The sequence below is a fragment of the Cyprinodon variegatus genome, unplaced genomic scaffold (genome assembly GCF_000732505.1).
Source record: "Cyprinodon variegatus isolate N-32 unplaced genomic scaffold, C_variegatus-1.0 Scaffold614, whole genome shotgun sequence".
NCBI lineage: Eukaryota > Metazoa > Chordata > Actinopteri > Cyprinodontiformes > Cyprinodontidae > Cyprinodon > Cyprinodon variegatus.
This window is the reverse complement of record NW_015151067.1, coordinates 323,753-340,085: the sequence shown is the minus strand read 5'-3', so window position 1 is coordinate 340,085 and position 16,333 is coordinate 323,753. Positions and strand designations below refer to the sequence as shown.

The following is a 16,333-nucleotide window of genomic DNA, read 5'->3' as shown; positions in this document are numbered from 1 at the left end:
GCTAATTGGGAAAAATCTTTAAAAAAAAAATAAAATCTGAATTTTTCCAGCCTATTTAACAAAGTTTAATACAGTTTTCTTTATAATATGCACAAACATATGAAACAACTATAATGAACATAAACTGATGCTTATCTTGAAAATGTAATTGTTGTCGTAGGTGTTTCATATCAATCATGTCTTGTTACACTAATTAAAAACACAAAATACCCATAATTTCATTTTAACCAATTAGGCTAAAGGGACACCATGTAACTTTTGGCCACTAGGGGCGCTAGAACTGTAACCTTCATATCTAGTGCCCTTAGTGGCTACAAGGGCCGCAGCTCTGTCGCAAAAGTCAAAAAACAGTCAGCCGGCCAGCTTTCAGTGTCTTTTGATTGGGGACCATGCTAGACATCTAGAATCAGCCAAGAGGGCGTGAGAAACGCTGGTGAGGACCAGCGGCGGAGCTCGGGCATCTCAGTGAGCTTTTGTTTCGAGCCTAACCAAATTTAGCTTTTACTAAACAGTGAGAATAATAGCAAAGATATATGACTGTATACCAGGAGGAAAGTGTTAACTTACCAGTCTAATAATAAAGTTAAGAAAAGAGAATCAGTTTTACATCCGGCTTCTTCTTCAACCCGCTCAAACAAACAAACTCCTTTCCAAGATCGACTCTTGTTTTTCCTCATGCACAATCCCTTTTATGTTTTCTCTTTTAAGCCTCCACAGAAGGGTTAATTTTTTTTTCTTGAACAATAGTAGAGCAAAAGCCTTTGCTCCAATACTATATAAGAGCCTGTGGCCATAAAGCGATACGTTCTTCCAGGTCAATGATGGTGCATCATCTCCCAACTTACATAGTAGTATCAGAGCGCCGCTGGTCGCAATGATAGTGTCAAGCGCTGTATATTGGCCTGAGTAGTTATTTAAAATAACTCATATGCATTAACTCTTTAGGTCACAAAATCCACAGTTTGCCTTTAAGATAAATTAAAAAGTTTTTTTTAATATGGTTGAAAAGTAGAGTTGTATTAAAAAACATTCATTTTATCCCAACTATAAAGTAACAAACTAACATTTCAGTTTCAGTTTTTGGGTTTTGGAAATTCATTGCACAGTTTGGATTAGATCAATGCTAATTCTGACATTCTGAATTGAAAATCATGCTGGATGGGAAGTGAAATGTCTTCAAACCTGGAAAACAAAGTCCAGTGGTTTGTTTCTGAACTTTTTTGGAATGATTTTGGTGCAACGATTCTCCACATTACTGCCATCTTGTGGTAACTGTTTTGGTGGCAAATACTAATTGCACCTTATAAGGGAATTGCTCTAACTTGAGGCTTTCTGATAATTCTTATGTTATATTCTACATATTCTGATTTTAATTTTTACAATACAAGACCATGTTGAACTGCCATATTTGTTGGGGCTGGATTAAATACTTCTGGATTATAGCGGGATTATATTCTTACATATATGGTGCCTCCTCAGTAGGGGTCCAACTATCATAAACTGCATGAAATTAGTATTAAACAGCAGCTGGTTAAAGTATGTGTTAATAAAGTAACTAAATAACCTTGAGGAATTTAAAAAAGCACTCTTTTTAGGGACCATATATTGTACATTTTACTGTATTTGGGGTCCGTCTTGTGGTTCTTGCAACAAGAACTTCTTGGTTGCTGCATATTCTGAAAAATATGATTCTGAAGTGTTACAAAGTTGTAGAGTGGCATGAACAATGCAGTGTTCAATTAATCTGTGAAGTCTGGTCTGCTTTTTTACGGTCCTTTTTAGTCTTATAACAGTTTTATAGTCTTTTAGTTATGTGTGAACTTGTTGCCTCCTTTTACTCTGTCAGTGACACAACCGACTGTGGAACAATAAAGGACATTTTCTATTCTATTCTATTGGAAACAGGGGGACACCTATATTTTCATTGCCAGTTAGTGATATTTGAACACTACTGTGCCACCAAGAATTTCAAAGAAATTTCTGTTTAAAGAAAATGCAAGTTTGTCTTCAAAGGCAAACCACCACATGAGTTTAGGACAAAAGAAGCATCTCCAACAGTCTGTCCAATTAGAATGTCCCCTGTGACCACAGTGCACAGCTTTGGCTCTATGTGTGTGCATGTGTGTGTCTTCAGGGGGGTTATGGGGGTGGGGTGTTAGTTGGCTCTAATCTGCTTGATGATGAAGATCCTCTGTGCTCAGGGGGATCTGATGAGGGAGTTGGGGAGAAACGGTGGGGGCTTGTGGGTGGGTTGGAGGAGGTGGGGGCTTTGCTCTCCTGCCTTACACCAATGCAATCATGACCGTCGCTCACCACTGAGCCAGCAGTGCTCCCAAACCCTCCTCACATTTTTTTCCCTGCTTCAAACACACACCACCTTTCTTTTGGTGCAGACACACACACACACACTTTGCCCTACTCACTCAGTCACTCGCTCTCCCCCATCTCCCTACCATTCAGTCGTTGTTCTGCATCCGCTCGGACGCACTCCACTTTAGGTACAGCTCCAGTGTATTCTCCATCTCTTCCTCTCCAGTGCAGTGCCTACAGTCACGGGCGTCTTGTTATGCTCCAGCTCGCACTCAAAGTGAACGCAGATAGTGGGATGATGACTGAAAGGCACCAAAGAGGAAAACAGGGTGAGAAAAGGAATTAAAAAGGAGTGAAAGGAGAAAGAGGGAGACTGCTCTTGCGTAAAGGTGGAAGGACAGTTTGATTCAGAGAGAATTTGGATTAAACTGGGTGCTTTTCTGCCTCCAAGTTACCATTAAAGGTAAGTGTTTTTATATTGAGCTATTCTTTCTAACTATTTGCTTTTTCACTCGTACGATAGATCTTAGAATAACAGAAATGTAATTAAGAACTCCATGCACACTTGGTTTTCATCTCAGCTCCAGATGCTCTGTTTGATGAAGTTATAGCTTTAATTTCCTTTACCAAATCCAAGTTAAGCACCTCTTGCAAACCTGTGGTGAAGCAGGATGAGACGTGTGCCCTTGACAGTGTTGTAATGCGGTTCAACTTCAAGCATCCCCGCCACTTTTTGGCAGCTCCGTGCCCCCTGCGCCTCTCTGTCGGGACTCATAGAGTGAGATGATGTCGGAGAAAGGCATCAATTAGACACGTGTCATGATCGAGTGAATGTGCCGCCATCAGCTGTAAGTCTGAGTTCCTTCTTTTGGATTCATCTGCATATGAAAAGGGCTGCACGGCTTTTTAACTCCGTGCTCAACAGTGATTATCTCCCCACGCTGTGTCAAAAGGTTTTGGCAAGTTGTTCAGAGACGTGCTTATGACGTTGAGCCACACAAAAAGAGGTCCCATCTTATCCAATCAACGCTAAACTGATCTGATGAAAAGTGCGAATTAATACTCTAGTCCAAGTGGATAATATGTGACCTTAATGTGTCACACGTGTCTTTTTCGGTCTACACAGTGAAGTGTCCATGTATAAGGTATAAATGCTTGAAAGGATTCCTTTTGTTTGCAGAGTCTTTAATCTGTGCAAACAAAACAAATCTTGAGGAGGTTGGCTAGGGTTAGAAACAACAGAAACACAGATGTAACCTCTACCTCAGTGTTCAGTAGCAGCTGTTCGATTTGGATCATTAGAATTGAAAAAGACATCCGCAGAAAAAAACAAAAGCATGGTTTTACTTCGGAAGTTTCCTTTTGTTTGCTCGGAGTCTATTAGACCAATTATCTTTGTTGATGCAAAAACAAGTGCCAATTAGGATGAGTAAGATTAGATATACATAGGAACTAAAGTGAAAACAACTTCTATCGATTCTGCAGATCCTTTTAAAAATGTGAATCCCAGATACACATCCTATTTCCCAAAATCAGAAGCAGTTACTTGGAATTACTCATGGATGTTTTAGGGAAGTTGCATAGATTTTCTAGAGAAGTCTCTTTATGTTAGGAAAAAGCATATTAGGGAAATACTGCAAGGGAACAATTCCTGTGTAGTTGCAAGGAAGACCAATGTGAAAGAAACTGGCTAAGATTTGCGTTAAGCCAAGAAACAACAGCATTACAGATGTAACCTTTCCACTCTTACGCTGTGGAAGATGTAGATTTAGATGACAACAAATAACAGTGACATAAATATGTGTGATCTATTGATTCCGCTACTTCCTTGCTAGTTGTAATTACACTAGATAAGCATCTTCTCTGCAGAACAAGTGGCAGCCACATGGACTGGCATGAACTTAATCCACTTTTTGGGACTTTTTAGTCCATATGCATGGCTGATTTTGCATCAGGGATAATAAGATCAGTCTCTTCATTTTCTCTGTATTTGCAATGTTTTTCTAGTCTACAGGGGTGCCATATGCGGCTTTTCAGTGAATCCCGTCTTCACTTACAGATTAGATGAAAAATAAGCCTTTACCCTCAGCTGCTTCAGGCAGATCTAATGCCCCCTTGCTCAAGTGTTTGAGGCGCTGAATTCTCTTATCAACATTCAGCTGAAAACACCTGCTTTGGAATAATCAAATTATACTCCAAGGAGTCTGCCCTCAGTAAAAGGAGAAGCCGGACCTTTTGAGTACACAGAGGCTACTGTGCAGAAAATGAGCATTCAAGGCATGCCGCCACCGACCACTCAGATATTATAACTGCATTAGAGGGGGATAAGTCAAGACACATGCAATATACTTGTGATTATTAAGAGATGCCAACACTACTAACCAACTGAGGTGGACACAGTGGCAATCATTTCTCCGATTTGATGATTGGAACATAATATTCTCCTGAGATAACGTTCTTTTTTTCATGTGTGAATAACACCATTCTGTATTCTGGATCTTGTCTTCTGGTTTCACGTGTTCAGCGCTGCCCTTGATAGATGCCGGTCCAGCAAAAGGACAGGATGCAGCATCCCATCACAATGTCTAACACTGAACAGCATTACATCAGATTATCTTGTTACGGGCTGCACCACCCTGCCAGTGTATTTGCACAGATTAAATCAAATCCCAATTGTTTTGCAGCAGAACATGATTTGTTGAATTAACTGACAATTAATCATAACTGATAAGCTCCTTAGTGATTTCTGGTTGTTTGTTTTAAGGGCATAAAACTATTGCACACCTCCGAAGGGAAATATATTATCCCATGCCATCATCAGTTGACTGTAATACATCAGTTGCAGCATCTCTTAGCATAGGAAAAGTCAACTCTGCACTGTGTCCATGTAAATTTAATGGCTAGACTAAGTGCTCTGTGGTAAATTACAGCATGCGTCTACCAAGCTGTCATCATGTCTTCGGACCTGCTGCTCCATTTGATTAGAAAGAGCTGTTATTTATAGATAGTCTGCAGCCCTAACCATAAAGCAAAACTACAGTGATCAGTCATATGGATGTGCCACCTATCGCTGCATTTCTAAGTGCATGTCCATCAGGAGCCTCGGGGTTCAAATGTAATCAATACCTTAGATTATTTGGCGTCTCCAGACTCTCTTTACCTTGGGCTTTGCAATCCCCGCCCCCCACTCAAATAGACTCATTTCGACATCATTCTGCTCTAAATGAGGTGTGTCAGAGTGTGTGTGCGTGCACCAAAGTGCATCTGTCAGCGCGCATTTTTGTAGCGGCAAAAGATGTAATAAGCTGTCAGAAACTTGCTTCCACACTTTCAAGCATCTGAATGCTAATCAGACAGTGATTTGCTTGTCCTGTCTGTGTGCTCACAGCCAATCTCAAATGAAACTATTGCATTGTGTCTGTGTAAACGGGCTTCGTGTCAGGCTGCAATTTTTCCCCCACTGTGAGCCACACTCAGCCAAAGACCCCTGCAGACCCCCTAAGACCAGACGTTCCCTGCCTCTCCAGACAATCATCAGCAACAGTCCTAAACATCTTGAATTAAAGTCTTGCAGTGATGGATGACTCTCAATCTCCCGGAGATATTGCACACGCTTCTTGTCTGAATGATGGGCAACTCCTCTCCACTCCACTTAGCAATTATTTATATAGATTTGTCTCTGTTCATGTGTCAGGGTTTTTTTCTCTTTCTTCATTTCTTCCTCTCTGCGGTAGAAACCCCCCCTGCAGAGGTAAAAGCTCACAGTTTGTGAAGGCCTCTTATTCTGAGACTTTCTGTAAAACAAACGAATGGAACTTTCCCTGTGGTGTATGCATGTTATCTGAAGCGGGCGGCAAAAATAGAAGTAGGAAGGATGCGGTTACCTGATGATACCATTTTATATCGAGGACACAACTGTTTTGCCCTAAGAAAAAGACAAAGCAGTGAGCTCTGTATGATGTTCTGTGTAAGATAAAAGGTGAGGCGGCTCCTCTGAGACTCAAACTGCACACTGTCTGAACACTGATTATTACTCACACTTGAGCACTGTTGGGGTTTTTATCTCAGAATGTCCACAGTCGGAGGGCTCGAGAAAAACACGATTATTAATCAGCCTCCTCATATTTTTCTTTCTTACTATCCTACTTAAAATCACTGGAGTTCACAACCTTCAGCTATCTCAAGGAAAATCCAAGGTGAGGTCAGTTTATGGTCTCCGGTTTTGTTCGAGCAGAAGAAAAATGTGGCTTAAAACACTCTGAGGCAATTCTTGAAACACCTCAATGAGCCTTGGGCCTTTATGTTCCTGGGGAGATTTTTGTGATCCCTTTTGAAAGATTCATCACGCATTAGCAACAGAAACAAGCCATGAACAGTTTTGAAAGCCTTTCTTTCCTTTTACCCCTTCGACTGTAATTCAAAGTCCGAAGGAATAGAGTTTACAATACATCGGGCGATACAGTAGTTTAGACATTTAAAGAAAAATGTAATTTCATTTAAGAAAAAAAAAAGGAAAATCAGCTATCCAAGACATTTCTAGAACTGTTTGGAACAAAGTAATTTTTTTTTCTGATTTTCTTCCATATTTTATATAGGTAAGCACTTTAAAACACAATGATGTCTACAACCTGTAGTTAAAAAGCGCTTAGGATTGATGAAGAGGGTTTTGGTCATGACCAATATGGTCAAAAATTCCACTTAAAAAGACATTCTTTGGGCTAAAAAAAAAAAATCACACTTGCTAAAAAACCTGAAATGTATTTTGTCCTATGATACTTTGAGGTATTTTATCGGAATAGATTTATTTTAGACTTAATGATCCATGTGAGAGGTATATAAGATTGGCAATGCACTACTGATACCGTAAACCGTCAAAATCTAGAGCCATTTTGCAACACATTTTATCCGTATATTCACAGATCTGAATCAAATAGATGGACTGCCTTTTTGATTTTCAGTAAAGGTCTACCAAGTTCTAATGATGATTCAATAATTTGATTCAGGTGTGCTGCAGCAGAGACATCTATAATTTCAGGACTCCAGCCCTCCAGGAGCGGAATGCTGCATCCCTACCATCGATAAAATGATTCTGCCATGAGGCAGATACTAAATACACTAAATACTTTAGTATTTGATGTTAAACCTTGACTGAAAGACAGAGCTTTTAAATGCATATGCCTGAAATAAATTTATTTGAGATAATGGCTGCCTTTAGGTTAAAAATAAAATGGTGCCAGGAGGAGCGTTGAGTTCAGCCACATCTAAAAGGCGTCTAATGGGGATGTCTCCACAGGACCCATGCAAAAACCCCATTGGTTGGATTCAGAATCTCTTATAAAGTTTTAATCTGTCCAGGAACAGGGAATTAGCCTTATTTATCTGGAAAAAACACAGGAAATATTAAATTAAGGAGACTCCTGTTAATCATTCTACTCTGGTAGAAACTTTGGATACCCAAGAACAACCAGGAGAGAGTTTTGGGGTAAAGTAAAGATAAGATACAATGGATGTAAAAATAGATTTTCTTTTGCTGCATACTCTTAAGTAAACTAAAATAATAATAACTTGCAATTCTATCAAAAAAAATCTATATACATGAAATCAAACTCCTCAAATATGGGTTTCTTTTATTTAATGCAGACCCATGGAAAATAATTTGCTTCACTAGGAAATACAAGTTTTCTTAAAAATGATCATATTTTTTCAGAAGTTTGAAAAAAAGAAAAGTCAGAATAAAAAAATATATAAATATATCTCAGAATTTTGTGGAGAAAGGTGAGAATTTAAAAAGGCTCAACTTGGTTTAATAGGTCATTATTCAGAATTCTGAGAGTATTTATTTCCCACATTGACTGTAATCCACTTCTGAATAAACACCCTTTATAGAAACAAAAGCAACAACAAATATAGCACAATTTGCTCTGGATTTACTTCAGGGAGCATCCAGCTCCAGAAACTTTGAAAAGGTTTTTTCCCCTACAGCAAAAAATTAAAATAACACCAGAGCTGTGTGCATATGCACTGAAAAAAAAAATAATAATAATAAAAAAAAGCAGTGCAGTGCTGCACTGCACAGTTTTTGGAGTGAAAAGGAACAATTTGGCTATTTTAAAATGAACACTCTCTGTTTTCAGTAAAAAATAAAAAATAAAAAAAAGCATTTACAGAGCTCTTCGTTAATATCTAATATAAACTATTGCTTTACTTTCTTGCTGATCCAATTCCAAATTGCCCCTTTCTGTCATGCTAAAAAAAAACTGTTTTTTTTTTTTACTCATGTGTGGAGTCAGTTGTGGGGTTTGATTTCACTTATGGGAGGTCTTTGTTGACCGATCTTAAAAAAAAAATCATCAGCTATCATCTCTCGCTGCTGTAGGGACTCAACAGGCTAGCCAGCTTAACGAAAGCATGCGGCATGTCACACCAACATGCACGCCCAGAGAAATCTGCCCAAATCCCTCAAATGAACTGACTAATGGACCCAATAGAGGCATCTTTGCTAAATAGTAAAAAAGTAATTTTGCATGTTGGACAGTGTAAGGGTATGCATGGGAAATAGAAAAAAATATACCTTTTCAATTTGCGCAATACACCTTTAAGAACGATTTCAAAAAAGCTCTTCTGTAGCCCTAAAGTACTTTCAAACATGAGATTTCTCATATGGTTTGGATACCTACAGTGTACTTAGAAATGTTTTTATTTCAAGAAGAATAATAAAGTGAAAGACAATGAAAGAAAATTCCACATCTGTAAATTCCATGCCTGAAAAAAGATGTGCAAACTATAGGTAGAGCAATGATAGTGGTGAATGAAGTTGAGCCTTGGTTGTTAAAATCTCTAAAATGCAATGCATGAAGTTTATTTGTCCAGTTTCCTTAGAGGACCGGCTCACAGCTTTTTATTGTTGGCCAATTTTAGCTGGACATTAGAAATGTATGTGTGTAACCACAGAGCTTTGCATTGGTGATGCATTGCTTCTGTTCTGACACTGATCCTTTCACTCCTTGAGACTCATCAGAACAATAAACAGCCATCTCTGGTTGGTCTCGACTCCATAACCTTAAACACAACCCCACTGGTCCCCTATTGGCAACTTGGGAAAGATTTCCTGTCACACAGGTGAATGACTATTAGTTTAGTGACCCTAGAGGTAAAGAGAGATTGTAATGATTTCTAGAGAGGTTGCCAAGGGGCCTTTCATTACTGTGTCTGAGCAGTTCTGCAGGAAAGTGTAAGGCGAAAACAAATATGGAATACTCCCATTTTGGTGAACTGATTAAATTTTGCAGATGGCTCCATGGCCATTAGTGGGTGCTTTTTTCAGTATGCTCTTGCTGGGTCAATATATTTTTCATTTAAGCCTGGCTCCTCAGAACCTTAATAAGTTTGTGTGGCAGCAGTCCATCAGTTAATCCATCAGTAATGATGATAAGAGCTGGCGTAATATTCATGGAGCTTGATATTAAAGCTCATTTTAATGGCTGTTATTATCAGGTAATATGACTTTAAATCGATTCTTTCAGAGAGTTTACTCTTTCAAGATAATATTGAATAAAATTAAGATGCGTTTTTTAATATTTTTATTTTTGACTGCATTTGCTTGATGTTTCATATTTTTTTCTGATTTGAATGAAATACCTACTTACTGTATATTGGTTATTGAGGATTTGGGATTGCTAATCCCGAAGGCCTCTTTTAATGCTCCTGATTAGTTAGTTAAGATTTAAGATAAGACCATATGGTTCCTTTTTATTGTTGCTAAAAATATTCTGTCTGATCTAGATCATCTTACATGTTTTGAAAATATACTGCAGGTACATAAGCATCAATTAGCTTTTAGGAAGAATCTACAAAGTTATGTCTACTTCCTAAATTTATATTTATCACAGACTGAATTAGGGCTGAAACAATTAATCGTGATTAATTTATTATCGAAAGAATTGTTAACTAATTTAGATATCGATTAATTGTTAAATGTTTAGTTCAAGTTTAAAGTTTAGAGACCCTAAAACATGACTTTAGCTGACAGAACAAACCCACCTTCAGCAGCAATTATTCCAAAGTTGTAAAAAAAAAAAAAATGTAAAAGTTTTGCATTTAGGAAAAAAATGTTTTCATCTGTCAACATGCTCTATGCAGAACTCCTTAAACGGAAAGGCTTTAGTTTCACCTGATTTTATTAAGCAAAAAAGTCTTCTTTAAAGAACCTTTTTCGATTATAATCAACAGATTAATCAATTTACAAAATAATCATTAGTTGCAGCCATAGACTGAACATTATTTTAATAAAAATAAGAGATTTTTAGGTCACACTTTGCTCATGCTGCAGGAAAACTTGAAGTCAAGCGATTTACCTTTTCTTTTACAGTCCTTGAGCAGGATACTCACTCCAGGATGAGGGCCACTTTTAATGCTGAGCAGCATCAGTGATTTCCGTGTCTCATTTGTTCACTAATCGCATCATGGTGTATTACACAGCACCACAGCATTATTGGCCTTAGATACATTTGGGAATAGCAAAATTAGGATTTACTGAGGAAAAGAAACAAAATATGATAAAAAGCTAAAAGTGTGCTTAACAATGAGAGCATAAAATGTCTGCATGAGAAGCTGCTTTGTGATAATCCAGGCGTTATTCAAGTCTGTGTTCAAAAGTGTGCTTTAATAGGAAGTTTATCCTGCTGTATCATACTGTCCTAATATCATGGCCAATTATCAGGCTGCTGTTTTACTTACAGAAATTGGATGCTGGAACAGCAGTGGCTGGCTGACTCTGGAGTGTAATGTAAAACGCAGTTGGACATAAAATATTATTCTGCTCCCTTATGCCATTGTTATGCTATGAGCATACATTAAAAGTTTAACTGCAAGTAATGACACCCACTGTTTGCATAATTTATGTTCCACTTTGTGACAGCTGAAACAGTAAAAGCCTCTTTGCTGTGCTGTATTTCTTCTCAGAGGAGAAAAGGTTTGAGAAAGTAATACAACTAGAACACTTGGAAGTTATAGCATTAAGTAAGAATGTCACATACCAAAACCCCAAATGCAACATGTGCAATACCTGTAAATAAAAAAAAAGAACAAATATGATAATGTGCAAACAATATATAAATAAATAAATCCAACCTTGTATTTAGGAATTTCAGTTAGATCCCCACATGGTTGGTATTCTAAGGTGGAACATTCACACCAACCTAACTCTAATAGGCCTCACATTACAGAAATTGTGTTGCGTGTCTTTGTCGAAGAGTTCTGCACTTCAATTCAAAAACAACTAATGCTTATGTTGGAATTGCAAGGTGAAACAATTGAGTAAGTTTGTAAGTAATTTTTTTTTTTAATATATATTTGCCTTGATATCCAGATCCAATATGGCTGCCGGAGCAAATATATATATATATATATATATATATTTTTTTTTTTTTTTTCAGTTCAGTTTATATATACAGTTTATATAGTGCCAGTTCACAACCTTACAGAGGCACTTTACAGGGAAATCGATCACACCAAGCATGCTTGTAGCGACAGTGGAGAGGAAAACTCCTGTTTAACATTAGTATAGCTCCAGCAGAATCATATACATTTGTACATTAGACTAAAAGGCTGGTTATACTCCTGCAGCAGAATGTCGCAGTGAGCTTGTCGCAGGTATGACATCGATTTATATTCATTGATTTATAACCAATATGGAAGCGTGGTCTGTGCTATGTTATTCCACACCACAACGCAAGAGGGAAAATCACGCACTAGCTGTGAGCCTAGATACGGCTGAGGCAGTGAGGAAGTGGAACAACAGGCAAGTTTGGGTGACGACGAAGGGACATGAGGGCGAAAAAGAGCAGGGATCTAGGTGGAGAAAGGGTCCCAGCGTTCTCGCTGACCTTGCTCTTCTAGCTGGTCCAGCTTCATGTCTCGTTTCCTGCAATGGCGGTCATACAAACAAAACAAGCCAGTAAGGTACCAAACAGGAAATACATAGTGTAGAGCGGATGTAGATTTGACCAATCAGAGGCCTCCTGTCTGCGGCACTGTCTGCGGTCACCTACAATTTTGGAGAGGTGCAGCAGAGTATCTGCAGAAGGGGCAGGGGCACATTTGCTTTCACTGCGACACACACGCAGATCACCCGGTTTCTGAGAACAAACCAGCCTTAAATGTCCTCGTTTAAGTTTAAACAGTGTAGCTGAACTACCAGATTTGAAATTCAATAGGGAACGTCCAAAGTTTCTCACCAGTCTATTCATGAACCCTGATGTAGCTGCCAGGTTTGGAGTGTAGACTTTATGAAGGCAAATCTGTGTTTTGCATGGTCCAATATTGTGTCACAAACCTAAAAAAAAATGTACCAGTTTAATAATGGAGAAGCTATTAGTCAGTTTTACATTCCTTTAATATATAAAAGCTATTTATTTTTGAGAATGTGTTTATTTAAGGGCAACTATGCAAATAAACATTTAGAAAAAGTACACTAAATTCTAATATTTTCCATGTGAAACCCAGATTGTTCATGCCTTTTTGCCTTTTCTAAAAAATGCTTTAAATCAGTCCTACCTGTCTTTATCCATGCTAAATCAGATCCTGACGTAAGATTTTTGCACCCAGGGGCGAAAATACATCAGCAATCCGATGAAAAAACAAAACAGCTTTACTTGTCATTAAGTATTAAATATTAATCTTGCACGTCTAAAAATAAATATATTTCAATATATTTAGAAATATTTTAATTGCATTTTTTTATGTCTTAATGAAGGTCTTTGAATGGGTGGGAGGGCGCCCTAGTGCCCTCTATTGGCCAGTTGCCACTGCCATTATGTTTATCTTTACTTCCTAATTCAATATGGCTGAAGATAAGTTTGCAGTTTCAAAATCTATTTCTTTCACTTGGCAGCAGACAGTTTGTAAAAATGAAGCAGCCGCTTTTATATATTAAAAGTATACTTGATTAGTTTGGCTAAATGATATTTAAACTCCAAGAGTAATAGAATTTGAATACTTACATCCTTTAATTTTAACCTGCAAGTCAAGCAGGAAACGGTAAACCTCTGAAGTGTGGTCTTCGGTGAAAGCATAAGGACAAAGAAGCACTTTGGACTTTATTCATTCATGCTTATCTTCAGACAAATGCCTTTGTGGAAAATGTCACCGAAGAGATAGGGGAACATTGTTGTCTGTTTCTTAGTTTGCACTTCTCCAGAGTGCCGGTCTAACATAAAATTGCCCATTCACCTCCAATGCACTTAAATCACAGTGACTCTTAAGGACATCTTTTTTGTGTACACCGCTTTTTGACTTAATGGCCTACCATTTCAGACCAGTTATGTCTTATACAAACCATGAACCTGGGAGGTGATAAAGCTTTGCACTTTTTTCATTAAATAGAATAAGAAATCATCCTGACAGACGCTAGATCTTGGCCTGTAGGTGAGGCTTCTTATGAGGCAGACTTCCTCAAGGTCAGCTTGATCGGGCTTACTTTAGTGTGCTACACTCGTGATAAATAGGACGTAGTGCATGGAAAAGAGGGTGGAAGCTACAGGAGTAGAAGAGGAATGCAGATTCACATGTTTAATGTAAGGTGTTTGCCTGTAAACAGAGACCACAGAGTTAAGTTCCTCTCATTTTTGACCTCAATTAATCACAGCAAGTCTCTGGATCCTTTTTTTGTTATTTAATACCAAATAAGACATGAAAATGAAAATATATTGAATAAAAATAATTTGGCCTTGTAAAAAAAAAAAGAAAAAAAAAAAAGCAGATATTTTCCTTTGTGCACAATTTACAATTTTTTAAAAAAAATGGTTCATTATACAAATACAACAAATAAACCAGTTAATGGGAAAGGAATGGGTTTACTATGGATTTTCTGTCTAGAACATGCTTGTTACTGCATGAGCCCTTGAGCATGGACCATTAAGTTGCACACCAAGGTTGCAGAAGCTACTTCAAAGTGGCTGTGGATCAGGAGAGAAGAGCTGCAGGTGGCGATGGTTGCTACCTGGTTACAAGTCAAAGCATTTCAACCCCAGCTGGTTTGTCTGGGTAAGTGTGTCTCATGTTGGATGGCCTAAGGAAACATCACGAATGATGTCTCCACAGGCAGAAAGATGATGCATATATCAAAAATACTTAACACTAAGAGGTTCCTTTGATAGAGGATAAAAATACAGCTTTGATATGCCGTGTGTTGTGCAAAATAATATGGTTTTTGAACAGATTCTGAATTTAGATAAAGTATTGTATAAAAGCAGCTTTAGATTTCCTACCACCTGAACTGTGGATCTCCACAGTACCCAAAAAGTTATGATGGTTTACTTGGCGGCATATCTGATCAATGCTCTAATTACCTAGCCTGATGGTTAGAGCAGACACTCATGTCTTGGTGTGCAGTTGTCTCATCGTCTTTCTGTTTGTAGTTTGAAAACAGCTCTCTGCAATGTTTAGAACTTGGAAGATTGTTTTATAACCTAAATCTGCTTTAAACCTCTCCAAAACATTCTCCCTAAACTGCTTACTCTGTCCCTTGGTCTTCAATATTTAGTTTAATCACTAATGTTCCGACTTTTGAGGCCTTCGCAAAACACCCAGATTTAGGCTACAAATAAATTACATGCAGGACGATTACTGATTTCGGCAACTTCTGAGGGCAAAGAACATTTTATTGAAAGCCAGCAGAATAAAAGGCCTGAAATAAAAAATAAAAAATTACCCCCCCAAAATAAAAACATTTAAGGTAAAATACATTTAAGTTAAACATCATCAAAGTGTTTCACAAGTATTAGCCTGTACATTAGACAGATGAATCTGCAGCTGTAAAATCATCTCTCTAGCCTTGAAATGGTTTATGTATTAATGATCAATATGCCAACTGCAGATAAAAAAATCATTACATTCTCGAAATCTGTGTTTGCAATTAGAGATATGATTTTCTACAGGATCCCCTTAAAAGTCTGGGAATTAGTCTACCCACAATTATAATTTTGTTGCTTCTTAAGATTTATTTAAAAATAATATTGGAAACTGTGTAATATAAATGATCCTTTCAATAATAAACACTCACCCACTCTAAAGTTCACCATTATCATGATCTATGGTAAAACCACTGACATAGTGTGCCAACAGTTGTAAACTCACCCAGGCAAGCACCTGCATGGCCTTAATGCTTTTACTATCTGCACCCTAAGTAGAATTAAAGTGGAAGCCTCATCATGTTAATGAACTTTCACACACTCTCTTTCAAGGTTCTTCACCTGAGCTGAGCTCTGAGTAACACAAGGAAAAACGTACCACAGCGGCTCAATACCCTTGGGGCTCAGCATTTGTCAGTTGTGACCTAGCCGACTGAGTTTTCTTGATGAGCAAGGGTCTGTTGACTATATTGTGTTGAAGATAAACAACAATGTGCTCAGTCACCCTTCTGCAAGCAAGGCCCTCTGCTCACCCCATTTCTTATTGTCTACACAATCCAGAAGACTGACAGATCTATTTCTCTTTTGTAGAGCCATAAATCACTGCAGTTATGTGTTGCTTGAATTAGAATGGTTTAAGTTTTTTGGTACAGTAACTTTCAGTAACAAATGCTATTGTTCCATTTTTTTAGACTTTATAGTCTAAAAGAGTCACAGCTGATATGATTCACTCGTGGGCTCATCAGTTTTACAAAACCTCTTTTATGGTTTCTTACTAATAGATTTCTATTCCAGGCTTATTTCAGTCCTTTTTCTCACACAATGCGGCTATAGTTTATGTCTGAATGGTGAAAACAAAGATTTTCCACTATGTACGTCTCAGATATTTAGAAGAAATATTTTATGCTTAACCTCCACAAAATACCGAGTGACCTGCAGGTAGCCAGATTGATATGTGTAGAACTGAGTTGAGTTCTACACGTATCAATCTGTTATGACTGCCGTACAGTCTGTCAGGGAAATGGAGGAACCTTAAAGGAATAGTACACCCAAAACATGATTAGCCTTCATTTTCTACTCACCCCCATGCTGAACAACACTCTGGAGTACTTTTT

The 16,333-nt window shown here is 37.9% G+C and overlaps 1 protein-coding gene across 1 annotated transcript in view; it reads left to right on the top strand.

Annotated features, from left to right (window-relative positions):
• The first annotated feature begins 2,366 nt into the window (after nt 1–2,366).
• The window catches only part of LOC107096317 (cadherin-12-like), a 205,181-nt gene continuing 191,214 nt past the window's right edge, over nt 2,367–16,333 (top strand). Inside the window, exon 1 of the mRNA XM_015392921.1 lies at nt 2,367–2,773. The gene's annotated coding sequence lies outside the window, so the exon portion shown is untranslated. The remainder of the gene's footprint in view (nt 2,774–16,333) is intronic.